This window comes from Triturus cristatus, chromosome 2_1, assembly GCF_964204655.1.
Source record: "Triturus cristatus chromosome 2_1, aTriCri1.1, whole genome shotgun sequence".
NCBI classification, from domain to species: Eukaryota; Metazoa; Chordata; class Amphibia; order Caudata; family Salamandridae; genus Triturus; species Triturus cristatus.
The window spans coordinates 351467446-351489261 of NC_140581.1; positions in this window are offsets into that span (position 1 = coordinate 351467446).

The window sequence follows — 21816 nt, forward strand, 5'->3', positions numbered from 1 at the left end:
TGATGGCACACATGTTACCATATGACCCCTGTCTACAAATGAATTTATTTATAGAAAGAGGAAAATCACCCATTCACTCAATGTACAGCTAGTGTGTGATGCCTTATGCATTATAACTCACCGTGTAGTCAGATTCCCAAGAACCACAAATGACTTCTTTATGTTCCGCCACGGTGGAATAAATAACCATTTGTCGCAGGGTGAATTTGGTAATGGTTTTTTACTTGGTAAGAGGATTGCAGACTATATTCTTTTAGTGTTCAAAAGTATGTTTATCAAACAATCTAATTGTTTCTCCTTCTTATACTATTTAAGTAAACAGTGCGTATGACTTGTGCCCGTGGATACTGACACCAGACTTGCATCCAAGATCCAGAAGTGAAAGGCAGTACAACAGGGTACATAAAACCATGCGAGCAGGGGGCGTGGCTTGACGCCCAAGGAGCATGGCGGCGCGCGAGTGAGGCTGCTCGGTGTGGCGTGGTAGTTTCGCCCTATTTGATCTCCTCACATTGCCAAAATATCACTGGGTGCGTCGGAGGACTCCTGGAGCAAGATGTAGTCTCAGCGTATCTGAAACTTATCGCTAATGACCTGTTTGGGACGAAGATGACTCCAACCATCGTCCGGTAACGTAACAGCCGCCATTTTGTTTTCGTTGCTCCCGATTTTATTAAATATGCCGAGCACGTTTATTCACAGCGGTGAGTGTTCCTCTCAAAGTTGTAACTTGGATGCATTGGATTGAATTCCTCAGCAACCTTTCTTTCTAACCTGAAAGTCTGCTTTCTGCGTTTTGACACGTATATCTCCTCAGCTGAGTGAATCTATTGGCCGCCATTCTGAGTCTCCTCGCTCATTGCAGAAAGGTTTTCTATCACGAAGTCCTTCAACTGCTGACTTTCTTGGTGTCACTGCTGAAACAAAGCTTACTCTATCAAGATAGGGGTTATTTTCTGCACCTGCTCATATTTTCCTCCCCAGAATTTGTTGGAAGGCACTTACATCTCTGTTCAATTCCTACTAATTCAACAAGTTCTATTTCTGATACTGCTTTTGGTGATCGAGTATATAATTCAGCTGGATTTTCAGTTTAATATATTGCAATTAAAGCTATTTTACACACAGTGTTGTATGGGTAGATTGAGGAAATCGGAGCCCCTCTCTTTGAAGTCAACTCACTCCTTCATTAAAAACTCAAGGATCTTCACTGAATTCTCCAAGATGGAAGACTATGCTTCTTCTTTAGCTAAGACTTCTAACTCAACAACAAATACTTCCTCAGTGACAGGAAAATCTAATATAAAACGTTGAAAAAAGGATCCTCCGTCTCCACCCAAACCTTCCTCCTCGGTCTCAATGAAGATATTGTTGGAAGAAATACGAGCCCTTCGACCCTTTGTAGAGGAAACTAACACCAAATTGCAATTCCTCACTGACAATTGGTCTCAGATGGATGAAAGACTCTCGGTGGTTGAGCATAACATGTCTTCTCTTGGGGCCACTGATACTAAAATGGTTTGGTTTTGGCCCGAAAATTATCTCCTTGATTTCCCTGCTCTACTCAAATCCTAAAACTGCAATCTTTGCCAACGGTCTCACTTTCCCATATTTTCCTCTTCACAGAGGTGTGCGTCAAGGCTGTCCTCCTTCCCCTTTTCTTTTTAATCTAGCCCTGGAACCTTTTTTGACCAAAATTCGACAGAATCATTCCATTATGGGGTTCACCTCAACATCTTTACAAATTAAATTAGCAGTTTATGCTGACGATGTTCTTCTGTTTATTTCTTGCTCTCAAGTCTCCCTGCTGGCCTTTTTGAATGAAGTTCAATCATACTCCTTGGTCTCGGGTTACAGACTAAACAATGATAAGAGTGAAATCTTGCCCCCAACTAAATATACTTTTAAGGAAGACTTTTCTATTTCTAATTTTACTTGGAATCCTCTTCACATCAAATACCTTGGTATATGGTTCACTCCCTCCATTAAAACATGAATTCCTCTCAATTTTAATAAATGTATTGAAAAGCTTAGCTCTCTCACGTCTAAATGGCACCCTCTGTATCTATCATGATGGGGTCGTCTAGACACTATTAAAATGATGTTATCGCCTATTATCCTCTATCTTATTTCCAATATTCCCTTACCCATTTCTACAAAGTGGTTCCAAAAAATAAACTCCATTCTCACCTCTTTTCTGACAGAATACAAAATCTAGAATGTCCATATTAAAGTTGACGCGTCCACAATCTGAAGGTGGTGTTCGTTTCCCCGATTTTCCCAAATATCATAAAGCCTTCGTATTACAACATATCTCAAAGTGGCTCGCTGACCCCTCTCCTGACTCACCCCTTTGGGTTGACCTAGAGAGTTCTTTCCTTTTCCCATTTTCTTTCCGAGAATATTTATCCTTCACACGGAAACCACAAAAATTATGTACACCAATTATTAAATATTCTTGCAAAAGTCTAAAAAAAAACTTCTTCATCTTGAACCACATGATTTAGCTACATTTCTCAACTCTACCATATGGCATAATAACTTCATATGTATGAAGACTAAACCTGTTTATTGGAAGACTTGGAGAGATAGAGGCATTCTCTGGGTACACCAACTTTTCGAGGGGGACACTTTCCTATCCTTTTCTAAGGCTTGCTCCCTTTTTCATTTGCCTCCCTCATTTTTACATAAATTTCTAACTTTACGCTCCGCTATATTAGACTCTTTCTCTTATTTTAATTAAATCCCTGCCTGGCCCCTCTCCCTCACCTGACTACGCTTGGTCGAATATCCTTTGTAGATCACCTAAGGCCTCCACTCTCTACACCTGTTTATTAGTCCCATTTGTAGCTAGAGCCAAAACAAAAACTGAGCTTTCTTGGGAAGCCGACCTGGATATGAATTGGCCCATCTCGGTTTGGAATAAGATTTGGGTGAAAATTAGGAAATCCTCCACAGCAGCTAGCGCTACACGAACACTTTTCTTTATCTATAATAGATTACTATCAACTCCAGCTTCCTTACATAGAATACATTCTAATAATTCTGATAACTGTTGGTCTTGCTCATCTCCACAAGCTGATCTTCCTCACTTCATTTTTTCATGCCCACATGTTTTGAAATTTTGGAAATTAGTCTGGTCAAATACCAACACTATTTTGGTACTAATATCCCCCTTTCATTTGCAAACATTTTTCTAGGTAGCCTCTCGACTAGTTGGACCACTACACACTCTCAAACGAAAATCATTGACTTATTATTAGCTGCAGCCTTTCAGCAGATAACAAAAGATTTTTCTAAACTCTCGTACTTAGCTTGGTGGGATTCTGTTTTTTATAATCATAGACTTGATACGACCTTTGTATATCCCATATCCCTAAAACAAAAAAGATTACTTGTATGGTCTCAGATTACACAATCTTTAGATATCACTGCTAAAAGATATCATGCTCCATCACCATGTGTTCAAGAAGTTGTTCAACCCCCTTTTGTTTCCTTTTTCTGTGATTATTATAATATTTATTTGAATTAATTCAATTTGATATAAATGGTATACTTAACAAGATCTAGCCCGTTTTTGCTCTTTTTGTTCCAGCCATAAATGTTTCTTTCTTATATGATTACCTGCATATATGCTATTGATGATACTTTTTGTATTAGTTTGCAATGTCATGTTACTTGATATTCTCCTGTTATATCTTGTTATACGTTCAATAAACTTTCTTTTTTTAACTTTAAAAAAAAAAACATTCAAGCAGTAATTGAAAGGACTTTTAGAATTCTCAAGTCACATTTTAGATGCCTACACAAGACTTGTGGAGCACTACTCTACAGACCGGAGACCTGTTGCAAAATCATTGCCACATGTTCCATTCTTGACAACATAGCTATGAAGAATGGTCTTCACAATGTCAACATAGAGCCAGAATCAGACTCAGATGATAAGCTAACACTACTTCAGAATCAGCGACTGGGACACATGCAGCAGAGGTCAAGCAAAATGCACAGAGATCACAAACAACTATATTTGGGGATATATCTGTTCCAAATGTGTTTCAGCATGTTCCTTTTGTACAGCATCCATCTGGCACAGATATGCCACTGAGACTAGACCTGTACTCGCTTTCAGGTAGTGATAAAATGTTAGAGACAGACATCTTATGTGTCTGAATGTTCTCCACAGCTCTGTACACATGGACCAGCCTGTGTGCTACATCTTGGCAGCAGTGCCTCATGTTATTTTGGATGTTCATAGTTCTCCTGACAAGAGTGCTGGTGGCTATTCAAAAACAAAAGAGGGTCCCTGAAAAAACGAATATGTATAGGGAAGAATCCAGGGAAGGATACTAGCAAAAAAACTGAACATAAACTTCTCCAATTGACTTAATACAGCACCCTGATGAAGGTTGCACCAACCTCTTCAACCGGCCTTTAACTACCAAAACACACTTTGGCGCAACATTGTCTATTTAATTCTTGCTTAATAAATTAGGTCACAAGAAATCTCCAAACTGTATGACAAGTTTAATCACAATACGAAATAATCACCATTATACCTTGTTTTATTTGTGTCTGATGTTTTGACATGTATGTTTTGTAAAGTATTATTGGGTGTGATTGTTCCTTCAAACATGCTATGTAGTTATGTCCCTTGTCTTGTTTTTTATATATGTTTTGAAATTATGCGGAGCTCACAAAAATCTATGGATATATTTTTGATATAAATCAAATATTTTCTAATGTAAAAAACAAATATTTATATAGATGATAAATAAATCATGAATTGAACTGGTCTGGTCTGATTTATGGTCCTCAATATTGTAAACGTATTGTTCTTGTATTAAGTAGATTGGAGGAGTTTGTTTTCAGTTTTGTTTTGCTTACACTTGCATTGGTGTCAATACCAATCAATTGATTGATTTTGCAAATGCATCATAGCGTGCTATGTGCTGCTTGTGCCTGCGACTTTGCATATGTTGCTCCTTTCCCATGGCAACAACTCAACACTCTTGACCTGGCTGCAATTGCAGCATTTGATGTGATATGTTTTGCAGATGCCTATTTACTGTTTTTATCTGTGTGGATTGCAGGCGCTTTACTGTGATGATTGATTTCTCAAGGTCACCAAACTTTTGAGAACTGTCTGACATGTCATCAGAGACATTATCATTGTGAAATGTATGTAGTTGTACACTACATTGGTTGCGTGTCCTATGCACAGAAGAAGTTGTGTTCCTGCCTGTGTTTGCTTCTCATCGCCTTCCTCAAAGTCTGGTAGTGGTGCCATGTTTGCTCTCTGAGTAGTTGGAGTAGTATTTCTGGGCGTAGGAGTAGCAATTGTACTGTCCTCAATTTCCACTTGTGTGTCAATTGCTCCAATGGCCTCAATGGTTAAGACATGTCCTGGGTGTGAACTGTGGAAATGTATGTATATAGTTATTGTACATAAATGATTACTATGTTTGCATAATATTGTTGAAAATGTGATTTATGTGTTTTTGACATGAGGATTATATATTTAGATATGTGTAGTTTATTCATTGACACACAGTACACCATATAATTTAGTTGTACTACAACTCCCACAATGCATTTACAAATTACAGTAAACGTATAAATTAAGTTTTGGTAGCGAAGCTGTTGGACTTGAGGACTAATCAAGAATATGTTATGGGAAATGCAATACAAGACAATAATTTACATTGGCAAGAGCCTGCAGGATTGGAGGTGTCAATATCTGATACTCCCGCAACACTTTAAGGTTCAGGTGTCCCCTCCATTGGAGTGGGAGGAAGATGTTTGAAAGGGCCACCACCTGTGCCATGAGCCTCAGCCATCCTGCTGCCCATTTTCTCTTTGGTACGGGATCTTAGTGCATGCCAGCGTTTCCTTATTTCAGGTATTGTCCTCTGTGTGACACCAAGAAAGTTCATTTTTTCTAGGATGCAGTTCCAAATTTTGGTTTTCTAGGACTCAAGTACAGAAAATGATGCTTTGCCAAACAGCTGGTCCATGTGAGTCACTCATTCCTCAGTCAACAGCTCCAGCTCCTTATCAGAAAATGTAACTTTCCTCTTTACACTGACAAGGTCCTTATCCTCTTCATCCTTTGACATGGGGTTGTAAGGAAATGTGAATGCCACTACCAGTAGTCATACAGGAATACACCTTCCTTCCAGCACCTACCTGGGCTTCTGACTTGTGGCCACACCCTTTATTTCTATAGTTCATGTTTTTTACAGCAACATTCTGCATCCAAAATGCAACTTTTTCTAATTGTGATTTCCTATTTGGAAATCACATCAGTGCGATGCAGTGAATCAGTGCGATTTCCAAATAGCAAATTTCCTAATTGCGGTTGCGATTTTGTAGAAATCGTTAATAGTGGAATACTCTCCTACACACATCTCATTTTGCAATTTCCAAATAGCGATTTAATAGAAATCGCAAACAGTAACTTTCAAACATATGGCCCTAGGTTACTTACAGTCAGTAATTCTGCTGCATTGGATTTTCATTCTCCCTCATAAAAGATAAAATTCCAACAGAAGAACATAGGTGAGGGTGTCCTACATAATAAGCAAAATAGGATCACAAGTGGAATCATTCTTTCCCAAAAATAAAGAAGGCCATGTGAATATTTGCGATTACCTCGGAACCAGTGTGGATGCACATTTCACACTACTAAAATGGAATTTGAGTCAGTGTGCCTAGTGTTTTACTTTTATTATGTTATAGCGCACTTGATTACCTAAAAGGTTTTTGGAGCTAACAACTTAAACCAAATTATCACATTTCAACCATCACTAAGCAATTCTAAAAACATGCTAGGCTGGAATTACCAAGGGCCTGATTTAAAGTTCGGCAGATGGGTTATTCCTTTACAAACATGATGGATATATGAACCCCTTATTACAAATGCATTATATCCTATAGCACTTGTAATAAGCTGTACAAGATGGTAAACAATCTAAATTTCGAGTTTTTTATTTCGACCTACAAGAATATCGAGTTGGAAATATCGTAGGGACATAATATCGAAGTCAAGAATATCGACAACTAGAATATCGACCTGAAAATAAGAAATATCGTTTTTGTTAATATCGAAGTTAGTAATATCGATAGCAAAAATATTGATGTTGCTAATATCGATATTAATTTAGTGTTATGTCTTTTAATATGTATTTTATTTGTTTGTTTTTATCATTTTTGTTAATTATTGTAAGAGCTTCTGCTGCATTGGAGTTTCATTCTCCCTCATAAAAGATAAAATTCCAACAGAAGAACATAGGTGAGGGTGTCCTACATAATTAGCAAAATAGGATCACAAGTGGAATCTTTCTTTCCCAAAAATAAAGAAGGCCATGTGAATATTTGCGATTACCTCGGAACCAGTGTGGGTGCACATTTCACACTACCAAAATGGAATGTCAGTCAGTGTGCCTAGTGTTTTACTTTTATTATGTTATAGCGCACTTGATTACCTGAAAGGTTTTTGGAGCTAACAACTTAAACCAAATTATCACATTTCAACATTTCAACCATCACTAAGCAATTCTAAGAACATGCTAGGCTGGAATAACCAAGGGCCTGATTTAGAGTTCGGCAGATGGGTTATTCCTTTACAAACATGATGGATATATGAACCTCTTATTACAAGTGCATTATATCCTATAGCACTCGTAATAAGCTGTACGAGATGGTAAGCAGTCTAAATATCGAGTTTTTTATTTCGACCTACAAGAATATCGAGTTGGAAACATCATAGGGACATAATATCGAAGTCAAGAATATCGACAACTAGAATATCAACCTGAAGGTAAGAAATAACATTTTTGTTAATATCGAAGTTAGTAATATCGATAGCAAAAATATCGATCTTGCTAACATCGATATTAATATTAGTGTTATGTCTTTTAATATGTATTTTATATGTTTGTTTTGATAATTTTTGTTAATTATTGTATTAGTTTTAGAATATATGTATTACATTTTTAAAAGCTAGGAATATTTTTTTGGTAATTAAATTTGATTAATTATGATTTATTGGTATTTATCAATGATTAAGGGGTCGATTCCGATCCTGTATTTTTTTTTCCCTTACGACTCGTATCCGTATTTTTTTCCGTACGCATGGTACAAGTCACGTCCGACCCGTGAAGTACGATCCGTACGGGAAAAAGTACATACGGATCGGTCCCGATCCATACGAATCGTAGCGGGAAAATTAGTACGAGACGGACCCGGACACTTCTCCGTACAAATCGTAAAAATTAAGTCCGACCGTACTAGTATGATCCGGACCGGCGTTACAATTTACGTTTCATACGGAAAACGTCCCGTACACGGGGAATGACTTTGCCCGCCATGAAGCAAAGTTTGTACGCACCGTACCCCCAGCGCGAATGTATGGTGTGTACCCCCAGTGCATAGGTATGCACCGTACCCCCAGTGCGTAGGTACGCACCATACCCCCCCACGTAGGTACGCACCATACCCCCAGCGCGTAGTTACGCACCGTACCCCCAGTGCGAATGTACGGTGCGTACCCCCATCGCGAATGTACGGTGCGTACCCCCAACATCGCGTATGTACGGCGGATGTTGCGGGTACGCGATGTTGCGGGTACGCACCGTACATACGCGATGGCGGTCTACGCACCCGCACCGTACAGAAGCAATGGGGTGTATGCACCGTACATAGCAATGTCCGTGTACGCACCTCACATCCACTACCATGGGGGCGTGTGGCTGTACGACTCGTACCCCTGTACCGTACTGAACCACGGACACTGTAAAACATCACAAGGAGGGTCTATTCGACTCGCACAACACCACAAAACACGTCTACACTGCACAAAAACGGAAAAGGACTGACCTGGACACATCCAAACAGGCAAACAGAGGGGCAACGTCACAACCACCCCTTATAACACAGGGGAAGGTTGGTCGTCCACGGAAAAGACCGTGAGAGGCAGCGGGCCATCCACATCTCCCAGGTCACCTGGCCAGGCACCTGGCCTTCATGTGCGACAGCATCACCTCATTGACTGACATCATCTGCCACATGGACTTGCTGGTCACAGTCTGACCAATGATGCCAAACACTGTGGGCTGGACTCTGATAACTTCAAATGCCAAGGATCCCATCTCCCCCTGTGAACTTTGGATTCTATGGTCCCTGCATTTCCCCATTTTCTGTGCACAAATCACGCCCCAGAGCTCGAAATTAAAAAATTAATAATTGAAATTTCATGTTGCAGTCATTTAGCATGAGTCCACAACCTACGTGTGGGGATATGTCAAAGTATGCCTGAGTTTGGAACTAACTCCAGCCATCCATACACTTGGATCTGAGTCCGGTCGAGGACACACATGGCTCACAATGTATCACAAAATACAGACATGGAGCCCAACACTCACCCGTGATGGCCTCAAGCTGCTGAGGGGGGGCTTGCTATATTGCTCTGACAGACCAATTTGGAAGAGTTACATGAAGGTGTAGAGGTCATGGGTCATGTTCATGTGCCCGGGGAGGGAGTACCAGGTCTGTTTTGCGAGGTGGGAGAACTATCTCCTGCATGCAGAGGTTATGTGGATGTGATGAATGGTGGCCAGGGCAAGGTGGGCTACATGGAGTAGGGCCAATGGGGTGTTGGATGACACACGTCCAAGGTCGGTTTGGGTCTGGGGTTGTGGACTGCCTCCTGAGTGTGGTTGAGGAGTCCGAAGGTGATCCTGCAGCACACAGTGAGCCATTGTACCTCTCTCAGGTGAACGGTGATGTGGCTGGAGCGGGGGATTTTGCAAATGAGGTGTGCGGATGCACCCTGGATGTGGATAAGTTCTCCTGCATATTTGCTGTTGTCCTCTGTAGAGGCCGGTGCTGTATTTGAGCCGGCTGGTGTCCTGGAACAGGGGGACGGTCTGTCTTGCCTTGGAGTGGGGGCCATCAGCAGCATGTGGAGGGTGTTGCAGCATGAGGTACAGATGTTGGTGAGTTGCATGTTAATTGTGAGCGATGGGTCCATGATGAACACTAGCTTGCCTGCGTGGCCACTGGGTGCTGGTGCGGTGCACAGACCAGTGGGACGCAAGGAGTTGACCCAGCCGTAAGGGGACAATCCTCAGATGATGACCTCTGTCCTGTCCAAGTCCTGCCTCAGATGGCTGATGCTCAGCCATTCATCAATGGATCTCATGCCTTCTTGAAGTTTGGATCTGGCAATGGCTGGCTCTTTGGTGAGTTTGAGGAGCAGCTGGGTGTCAATGGCATACCAGATGATGATGAGGTTGTGTGCGCATGTGATGGTGGAGAGGGGGGTCATGGAGACATTGAAGATCGTCACGCTGAGAGAAGAGCCCTGTGGCATGGGTCAGATGACCCCAGTGTACTACATGTTGCAGGGTGGAGGCAGACTCCCTGTGCCTTGCTGGTAAGCTACTTCCTGATTGAATGCTGGGCCCTCCTCTGGATACCAGTGTTGGAGATGTGTGAGCTGACAGTGTGGTAGCACATGGAGTAGAATGCCGTTGAGAGGTCAAGGGTGGTGGCCTCACCATTGTTGAGCAGGGCAAAGTAGTCGTTGGTGGTGGCAATGATGACGGTTGCAGTGGTGTGATTACTGTGTAAAACGGTCTGGTGCCAGTTGGCTGGAGCTGGTTGCATGTAGGAAATTGGTCAGTTGCTTGTTGAGTGTCTTCCTGGTGACATTTGCTGGGTAGGGAAGTAGGGTGATGTACCAGGAGATCCTGCGGTACTGCCGTCCGTTGTTTAAGAAGGGCCTGGGGCTCTGCATGCCTCCTGCAGCCATGGAATGTGGCTAACTCAAAGGAGACATTCATGGCGCGCAGGACGTGGGCTTCAAGGATGGCGAATGATGTGGTTGAGATGTTGTGTGGGAAGGGGCCTGATGGAGAGCCAGAGTGGAGGGTGCACATGATCCCGGTTGTGTTCTTGCTGCTGACGGGAGTCCATGACCTGAGGGGGGTTTGTCCAGCGGATAATAGTGCTGTCTGCCTCTGTGTGCCAAGGCTGTTGTGCATGGCCATGAGCTTGCAGTGGTACAAAGTAGCAAGGGATGGGATCTGCCTTGCAAGGGTGGGGTGTCTTGGATGGAGATCTGCTGTCAGTTCACTCACAATGCTGATGAGCTCCTTGATGTCGTGTGTTTGGGTGTCTCGGCACTATCTGAAGGATCTCCACTTGTCCTTGCTGATGATATGGTGATGGCTGTGTGTGGTGTTTTCCAGGGCTGTAAGGAAAATGATGTCTCTTTGTGTTGCAAGGTTTGCACAAGAGTCCAGATAGGTATGTAGGAGTCCAGTAGGTCTGCCTTGTCCCAGGTGCCTTAACTGTTGTTGTGCTTGACAGGAAAGTCCGTCAATGTGGCAAGATTGAGGGATCAGTTGCTGATCCAGTGTGTGAGTTTGCAGGGTGTGGCGGTGGTGTTGTTTTGAGTGTCCCACATAGCTTGTCTGTGGCGACTTACATCAGGCATCTTTGAGGGATCGGTAGCGGGGTGAGTGGCACTGTGTTGCTTGTTGGAGACGTGGATTCAAATGTTGATGGACCAATGATGGATGGTGGTGTGTGTCCCCTCCAGCAAGAAGTTACTGGCCCCCAGCCACATGTAGCCTGTGGAGGTGAGGGCCTGCGTGCAGATGTACGTGTTGATGGCTTAGCGGAATTGTGGATGTAGGCCTGCAGATCTGTAGATGAGTGTTACTCCGAGGGTTGCTAGGGAGTTGTTGCGAACCCGGACTTGTGACTCTGAGGGTGTACTTGTGAATAATTAGCAATTCAGCCCCCGGGATTGGTGTTGGCGTCCCTGCGGGTGATCTTGGATCCGTCTGAGATGGCAATGAAGACGTCATGTGCTGAGGATGCTTTTGTCCAGGTTACTGTCATGAAGGTGATGTGTGGGGCTGCAGTGTTGAGGAGGTAACAGAGTCCAATGGCGTCCTGGTGGATGGAGCGGGTGTGGAGTAGGAGGCATATAACCTGGTTGTACTGACAGGGTCTGGTAGGCTGGGCAGCGCTGTGTAGGCAGTTGGAGTAGCACACTCAGCATGCAAAGGTGTCGTGTGTGCGCTTAGGGGTTGCCTGATGGCAGGAGGATGATTGTCACGAGGACATTGCTTAGAGAGTGGCTGCAGCATGAGCCTGTTGTGTGACGTGGGTCATGCAAAGACTAGAGGGTCGTGCACTGTGCATGTTGCAGGCGCAGACGGTCCGGCCTTTGGCACGGCGCTGGGGCTATAGTGGCACAGAAAAGCTGCTGGCTGCATTACAAATGGGTGGAGGGGGGAGGGCTGAGCATTTCTGAGGCGTGGGGGTTGCAGAATCAGGGCACTCGGAGTGGCAGGGCCGCAGGTGAGGCAGCAGCAGACGGAAGGGGTTAGAAATCATGCAAAAATCAACTCACACAGACAAGGAGGTCTGCAAGGCACAGTGCAAAAGGTGTATGTCAAGGAAGGAGTTTCAGCTCACTCATGGGTCACTCCCAGAAAGTGTATGATCAATCACCATAAATGACAGCCACTGTGTCAGGCAACAAAATGCGGAGATGCGCAAAGGAGACTCACCATCAGCAGGCATTCACGTCCCATTGTGGGCAGCAACCTGCACACATACATACACAACCAGGTACTTCATGCACAATAGAGATCATTAGCCATGAAGCACTGCATGCATGTTGCCAAAGTACACATACACTCATGTGCTCAATCTTTGTAAATTCTGCCATAGACGCATGCAAACTGGTAAGAGATCTGCAGTGACCGAGATGAGGCACTTTGGATTGTGCTGAACACCTTTATTCCACATACACACACAAAGGGATATGCCTCCATATTAACAGACTCACAGGTCAGTTGACAGAACATGTGGGACATACGCTGGACCCCCCCCTTCACAACACGGATGATGTCAATCCCAATGAACTGGCACACAAGGTAAGGGGATGAGCAAAAGACATCCTGCTGCACACGGAGAGGCTGCAATTCCCCATAGAGCATGTTGTTGTGATGTCCCCCACTAAGTCCACCCATAGCATCTGCAATGTTTCAGAGCCTAGGTACACACACATTGATGCCTTCATCAGACGCCATATTCCACTACAGATGACAGTCAAGAAGGCTGACTATCATGTCATGGGAGTGATGCTACATGTCATATGCTCCATGGTGAGAAGACATGTATGCATGGTACCACAACATGTACAGAAGCAGTTACCACACATTCACAACCTGTACCACCACCAAAAAGTCTTGCTGCAATCCTTACCCAAACTGACATTTCCACATGTCCGTGCATGGAACGCTGATTCAGCACACGTTGCAATCCACACGAGGAATAGCAGGAGGACAACGATGACATGACCAGACAGCAGGTGCAAAATACCTGGGAATGACAGACACACGAGAAGTCACCTAAAACATTTCTCAACGCACACATGGAAGTGTACAAAACATGAACAATGTTGGACACATGTAAATTACCAATCAAGTCTCTCGGCAAAACTGTGTTGCATGACATTATCACTCGGGAGACACATCAGAACACACATGCAAGTTACTTTGCATTCAGTCAGCTGGACACACACATTGCAACACATGCCACTCAACGCTACAAGCTTGCACATTCATAGCCAGTGACTCACCATTATGAGAAGAAGTTGCGTATGAGGTAACTCCGGATATCATCCCCCTCCTCCTCATCATCACTAGCCTCGTGACCAAGCCCTTGATCCTCCACGGGTGGATGCTCCTGCTCATCTGGATCCAGGATGAGTGGCACTGCCTTCTCAACTGCCATGTTGTGCAGCATGCAGCACACAATGAAGATTTTGCAGACCATCTCCGGGGCATAAGGGAGGGACCCGCCTTTCTTGTCCAGGCACCGGAATCGTCTCTTCAGGAGTCCAAACGTCCTCTCAATCACTCGCCTGGTCTGGCCGTGTGCATCGTTGTACCGGTGATCTGCAGCTGTTCTTGGGTTGCGGAGAGGTGTCAGCAGCCATGGCATGTTGGGATAGCCAGAGTCATGTAAATAAGTGGGTCACGAGATGCCGTAAGAGACAAAGATACCGCAATTCATAGGACAAAAAGACTATACCCACCAACAAGACATGCTCGTTCGTTGTGCAGCCGCAGCATCATTTGTGGCACCCTGCTACGCCTCATGATGTAGGCATCGTGTGCTGATCCTGGAAAACATGCACAGACATGTGAAATCAGCATGTTAGCAAGACACACCACAAGGGCATTTATCGAGTGGTAATGTTTGCGGTTGCGATAGGCTTGTTCCTGTGCCTGTGGTGGTACAAAAGCCACATGAGTACCATCAATGGACCCAATTACATGGGGCATCCCACCCAGGGCATAGAAATCCCCCTTGACATCCCTCAACCCCTCTGGAGTTGGAAATTTGATGAATTCATCAAGGTGCTCCAACATGGCTGCTAAAACATCACGCAGGACATGGCTGAACATAGTCTGGGACATCCCACCCACATCAGCTATGGTCAATTGAAACATAACTGTGGCAAAGAAATGTAAGGCTGCCATCACCTTCATCTTGGGGGTCAGCGCAGTAGAATACCTGTGTTGCGGTTGGAGGTGTGGTGCCAGCTTGTTTCTCAGATCCTCAATCAACTGTTGAGTGAATCTGTAACGGCGGATGCAGGCACGTTCCCTCATGGCACCCAAGTCTGGCATTAGTCTTGGGACAGGTGGTGCCCTGCAAAACATAGTTTTGAAGAATGAAGATTGAGAGTCGGCAAACATCAATGTCAATGAACATAGCACATGCTACACTGCTAATACACATCAGGTAACTATGGAGTCGGGTGTGTGCAATACATCCAGGACACAGATGGCAGCTTGCTGGCACGCCTACAAAATGCCTGATACACCTGTTGATTGTCAAGTCAACATGACATGCCCTGAAAAGATTTGGGGGCCAGTCTGAGTGAAGAGCCACAGATATCACCGGAGTGACACACAACCACATAGCTGCATTTGAAGGATGTCATCTCATCCAGACAGCTGACTGCAAGGCACACGCACAGGTCACATTGAATGTCAAATGTACATGTCAAACACAGTGCGATGAAGGGGTACATGTGACAACACAAAGACACAGCCATTGACACAACAAACACATGTATGACTGAAAATATATGATGTCCCATGCACACAGACCCTACAGCCTTGGGAATCCACATGTGGCATGGTGTGTGTAGATGTGTTACATGCTCATCTCCACACAGACCCCTGTTGGATGCTCCAACAGCAGATGATGTTGATGGGACACTGACATGAAGCTCATGTGAACACATGACACACAGCCGACATAGTCCCAAAGGGGCACGCTGATCGTGACAGGTCAGTCGATAAAATGTCCCTGTCCCTGGCATCAGGAGACAAGTGCGGGTGTTGGTGACTGTGCCACCCACTGCTGCTATGCATGACACAGTTGGACTACAGACACACATGTGGCAAGTGTCAAGGTGATGTGTGCCACATCGTGCCCCATCACACATGACATGTGTCCACAGGTCAGAACACATCAATTGTGCAACTAGATGAGAGGACCTGTGCAATATCACTGGCTAACACACCTAGGGCCTGCACATGAAAGTATGCAATGACAAGTACTTGATGGACATCCATGTGCGACTCGTAGCCCTCCATTCCTGGCATGTGTACGGCTGTATCACCATTGTAAGCGTGTGAAATGCATACCCGTACGTGTAGGCACTGGTAGTACACGTACGTGTACTACCAGTGCGTACACGTACATGTACAAGTACGTGTTCGCACTAGTTGTAGATGTACATGTACAAGTACGTGTACGCCCTGGATCGGATCCTGTTTGCCGTACGAGCTGAACTGCCTTCAGCACATTTCCAGGAGTCCCGTGAGAACGCTGTGTTCTATCTACAAGGATTTGTTTGTTTCGTTTCGCGCTGGGGCGCGATATATCGCTCTTGCCCTGCCATGTCTTGGCCTCAAGGAAAGAGAGGCACACCCCAAGAAGCGCTTGGATGCGTTTCCTTTAGTTTCCTTTAGTTTCCTTTAGTTTTTTCACCTTCGCACTGGGGCACGATCACTGTCCTTGAAAGCGCACGGCGGCGCTTCACTTGAGCACACCTTCGCGCTGGAGCCTGTACACTGATTCGAGAAGCGCATGGATGTGTTTCAGTTGGTTTTGACACGGAAGGATTACCAACGGTTCTTATGAGCTGTTGAAAGGCTTCATGTGCTTGTTTTTGTTTCAGCACCCTTTTTGTTTATTACTTTTTTCTGTTCACACACGCAAATAGTGTGAAGGAGAAGTAACTCACACTGGAACCTTACAGACACAGACACAGACATCATTACCAGAGGACTATCTGGTTACAGATAAGTACATTGTATTGACTGTCTGCTGAGTAGCTGTTTCCAGAATTTGATCACGTTTGTCCGATCCCTGCTGTCTATCTGTGTGGCCCTGTGATCCTTGGGGCTACCGGTTCTCTTGCTGGCTTCCGCGTCTCCCTCCCGCCATCGCCTGACATCGCGACCGCTGTGTGGGGGGAGCGCTCGACGGGACACAATACCCAGGATCCCCTGTGACACGGAAGCGGAACCAACGCATTTTGCGCGCCCGGAGGCGCTACTTAACTGATCCCACCCCCGCGTCGCGGGAACGCGCGCGGGCGAAGCCCGGGCAAAGGGCGGGCCGTCATTGGCCGTCCAAGGCCGGGCTGGGCCCCCCCTCTGACACCCTTGAAACGGTCTTCTCAAGTAAGACATCCTGAACTATTCGTATTTGTATTCGCTTAATGATTCTGACGTAGTTCAATTGTGCTACCCTGCTACTTTCTCTCTTAAGGTTCTGTGGGCGATTCATTACACCTCCTATACCAATTTGTTTGTCCCTTATTTCCTATTCCATGAACAATGAGTATATCGGGTAAAACTCCCCTCGTAAAAAAGACTATTAAAGGGACTTTGGATCATTTTGTCATTAGAACTATCCCGGACACGGATAAAGAGGACTCTCTCGCTGAGCGGCGTGCTGACAGGCGCCGCTCGATTGAGCATATTAAGAACATGCGCACGTCCCCGTATTCAACACAACCAAGCACGTCGGTCCATGACAGCATTTATATCACCCCAACAGTATGTGAATCTTCTACTATTGAAAGCACCCCATTGCTTCTCCGGGACAGATCCAACCTAATAGACCCTATTGTTGATTCAACAGCTGACTCTATAAATGAAATAAGTGTCATTATCTCTACTTCTCCCTGTAATCTTCCTTCGCTTGTTGAGCCTCGAGCGCCCACTTCGTCGCCTGTGGTAGAGATAGCCCAAAAAAAGAAACGCACTCAGAAGCCCAATTTTGATATTCGCCAAGGTCCCCCGCCAACTAAAAGAAGGAGAAAGTGGGGAGGTAGAACGTTAAGGAGCAAACCAAGCAGGCCTATTCAAACTCCAAATTTAAATTCTAACCAAAATTCTGAGCCTGCTAACAACCACGCACAATACCCCCCACAATTGCACATGACATCTGCCCCGTCTACCCCTCAACTCATTCCGGCAAAGGAGACCCCTACTACTAATATTACTGGGACCATCAAGCAAATAGTACGTTCTTTTATTCTCCCAGTAATAGAGAGACTGGATAGACTCACTGTCCAATTAGGGTCCCTAGAACAACTAGTCAGGGAGAACATAGCAGCACATAAGGCTCAACTTAATAGTGTTCCATCATCTGTATCCATGGTAACGGCAGCATTAACCCATAAATCTGTCATTTCAAAGAAAGGGTTACCACCATCTTCGACACCTGCCTCATCAAAGCTTGCCTTTGTCCCCGTGGAAAAAAGATGTGTAAAAAATAATAATCGATCTCCCCCCCCCCAAAAGGGAGGGGTAAAGAACATCAATTCCCCTAATCCAAAATCCTCCCAGCCAAGTGCATCCCGTGCATCATGTCTACCATCTGAATCCAGGGCGAATAATACACAGGGGGGTGGGAACTCTACAAACCTAAAATTTGCCCCTGACCTAGGTGTCCAATCAAAACTTGATGTAACAAGAGAGCTGAGGACTAGGCTAGTAGACCTCCCTCCAGAAGCGGCTCCGTATGTAGTCATTTTGACAGGTGTTCCACCTTTAGAGGAAGGTAAGACGGAAAATTTTTATCAACTAAAAAACAAAGTGCTTGTCTGGCTCCGTCAAAATCGGCCGCTCCCTCCGTATTTGAATGTTGAAATCATTCATGTCAGGCGACTGCCATGGCTGGGCTGTCGAAGGAAAAACCTATCTGGTGACATTATTATCGTTAATTTCTCAGACCGTAGAACTGTAAGACACATCCTAGGTGAATTTCAGGATTTTGGGTCAGGGGGTATTATGACACGCGATTTGATATTTTTCTATCCGAGATCCGCAGTAGAATTTGCACCTAATCTGGGAACATTAACTAGTCACCCTAATGAGCGTCTTATGGTCACCCGTAACAATTGTCTGTTTAACAGTAATGGCTATAAGGGCTACAATCCATTCTATTGCCCCAAACCCTTCCAAGCTCCCTACGGATTTGAACATTTATCAGGTCTGGACGCAAATGACACGCAAACATCGCAGTTTTCAGTCTGTCCGCTTCGTCCACCTCCTGAAATAGAGAAACAAGTATCCCAATTCCTTTCCCCCAGTAGGGCCTTGGAAGAGCCCCAACCCTCATTCCAGGCTATATCAAATTCTCTATTAGACTTAGGCTCTCCAAGGGCTATGACACAATCCCTTCTCGACGATATCATAATTGGGGGGGGGGGTTCGGCTAAACCTGACCTATCCCTCAAATTAATATTCTGGAATGTCGCAGGTTTGCGCTCTAAGGCAGATCATCCATCATGGCTCGCTACCATCAAAGATCATAATATTATCTGCTTGCAAGAAACATGGCTAACTACTCCTATCCACCTGCAAGGTTATAAAACCTTCAATTCATTTGCCTAACCCTCATTAGGTGGGAGAGCGAAAGGGGGCTTGGTAATATATCTCTCAAATGAACTTCCAATCATTGATATCAAAATCATTAGCAGCAATCCCTATTCCCAGATCCTTAAGTTAATACCTACTAAAACACATGTGTTCTATATAGTTAATTTTTATAATAATTTTACACCTAAAGACATACTCCCAGTTTTGGAAAATATTTCCCTACTCTTAACAGAGGAGCGTTTTAGTAATCCTAGAACTAGTACTAGCATAGTCTGGGGAGGGGACTTTAATTTAAATCTTTGTAAGGGAGGTGATACAAATAATTGTGGTATTGTTGATGATCTGGGTTATAATATAACGCATTTTCCTCATACAAAACTAGGGAACACTTTGACCGAGATAATATTTAATCTGGATCTCGGTTTTGCAAACGATCTTGTTTCACCCCCAGTTCCTTTTACTCCCACGTTTAATGGCAGGGGACTATTCAGTTTGATTGACTTTGTTTTGGTATCGCAATCTTCTAAGGAGCAGCATGTAGCTTCCGAACAGGTACCGATCCTAGTAGTGATCACTTTCCCAACATTCTCATGATCACTACTCCTGATTTGTCAGAACTGCCCAGCAAGCATACCCTTCTAACACAAGAAACACTAAGGGTAAATAAACTAAACGGGTACGCAATTAAATGGGATAAAGTGGATGTTGAAAAGATTTCCTCAGCAGTGTTGAGTCGTACACTCCCACATATCGAAGTATGTTTAAACATACAATCTGTCCCCGATCAGGTATTGGCCAGCTTTTCTGTTATTACATCCGAAATTAAGAGAGAACTGTTCCGCAAAACTAAGGGTGTTAATCAAACAAAAAAAGGATGGTTTAATCCCGCAACAAGGAGCGCCTTCCTCTCACTAAAGAAAGCTCTGACTAATACCGTAAGGGACAAAGGGGAAGTGATAAGATTAAGGAAATGTTATAAGCAAGCACTCAAATCCTGCAAGGTGGATATCAAGAAGGAACTATGGGCTAAGTTACATCAGAGCTGTTCCCTTAAGGACTCAGCCACCTTCTGGAAAATAGTAAGAACACCCTTTTTAACTGATCAACAAGAGATCCCACGGATTGAGGTAGCAGTGGGTGAGGCAGCTTGGGTTGATCATTTTTCTAGGATTTTTGGTATCCTGGAGGATCCTTTGACAGAACTCCCCTCAGAAAGTTTGGAGATGCCGACCACTCTAAATTATAGAAGACCCTCCCTCTCCTCTAACACTAACCTCCATTTTGACCATACCGAGGTACTCACGGCATTGCAAGCCTCTAAATGTGGCAAAGCCCCAGGCCCTGACGGGGTTCCCGTGGACCTATTTAAAAACAACTTAGAATTATGGTCCCCTATTCTTACAAAGGTCTTTGAAGCAGCCACCAAAATTGGCCCACCAGAGTCTTGGACAACTTCCATTCTTCTTCCTATTTTTAAGAAGGGCGACCGTAATAGCCCCGCCTGTTACCGTCCAATTTCCCTTTTGGACTCTACAGGAAAGGTGATGGGCCAGTTACTTCTTAAAAGACTCCAAGATTGGGCTGAAAGCAATCAAGTGGTCTCTGACCTCCAGTATGGCTTTCGAGAAGGACTAGGGACAGTGGATCAGGCATTAAACCTCTCATTATTGATAGGTAAATATGTACGGGCAAAAAAGGGGAGGTTGCATTTAGCCTATGTTGATCTTTCGGCGGCCTTTGACTGCGTCTCCCACAGCAAACTCTGGAAACTCCTTTTAACTATGGGGGTTGATCCCGCTTTGGTGAGTTTCATTCAGAGTCTTTATACAGGGGCCTCAGCAAAAGTACGGTACGGTTTGGGGGGGGAAGTCACAACATCATTTCCAGTAGCTAAGGGTGTCAGACAGGGATGCGTACTGGCACCCTTTCTTTTTAACCTATATACGAACGGTTTGGAGGCTGCGATGTTGGTAGGAAGCCAGGATCTGCCCATGATTGATCATCGTCCAATACCCGCACTGCTCTATGCAGATGACGCGGTAATCATGGCCAGGACCCCACGTCAACTCCAACTACTTCTTGATAGATACTGTGACTTCATGGCAAGCCTAGATCTAAAAGTAAATATAAAGAAAACGTTTGTCATGCATTTGGGGAAACGTCTCAAATATTCCGGCGGCATCCAGATAAATAATACCATCCTGGAGAACGCAACTTCCTATCCTTATTTAGGTATTTTGATAGACAATTCCTCTAGTTGGGGTCCAGCCCTTCTGGCCAGAAAGATGGGGTTTCTTAGAACCACAACAGCCTTGGTCACAATTGCGCAAAAACTAGGCCAGCGTCCCTCGCGGGAGTTGCTTCAGATTTATAGGGCTAAGTGCCGTTCAGTGGGAATGTATGGTGCCGGGGTTTGGGGCTACGTCAATACGGAAACTATCCAAAAAGTAGAAAATGGCTTCTTCCGGTATCTTTTGGCTACTCCCAAAAGTTCGCCAACCTATGGTTGCCATATGGAGTTGGGGGAGGATTACATTTCCGATCTTATTGCTATCCAACCAATTCTCTTGTGGCATCGCATTTGGGAAACTAAAGAGTGTAAAATGACCCGTTTGCTTATCTCTGATTGTCTTACTCTGGAAAAGTGGAAAAACATTCCATGGTTGCTTTATGTCCATAACCTCTTGAGAGACGTAAATTTGGAGTCTTTTTTCAAGTTCCCTGAGACTATAGTCGAAATGTCACGCGAAAAGCTGAAAAATGCGTGTTTATCCCATTTACGTGAGCTTCGTTTAACAACTGAGATTCAAAAACC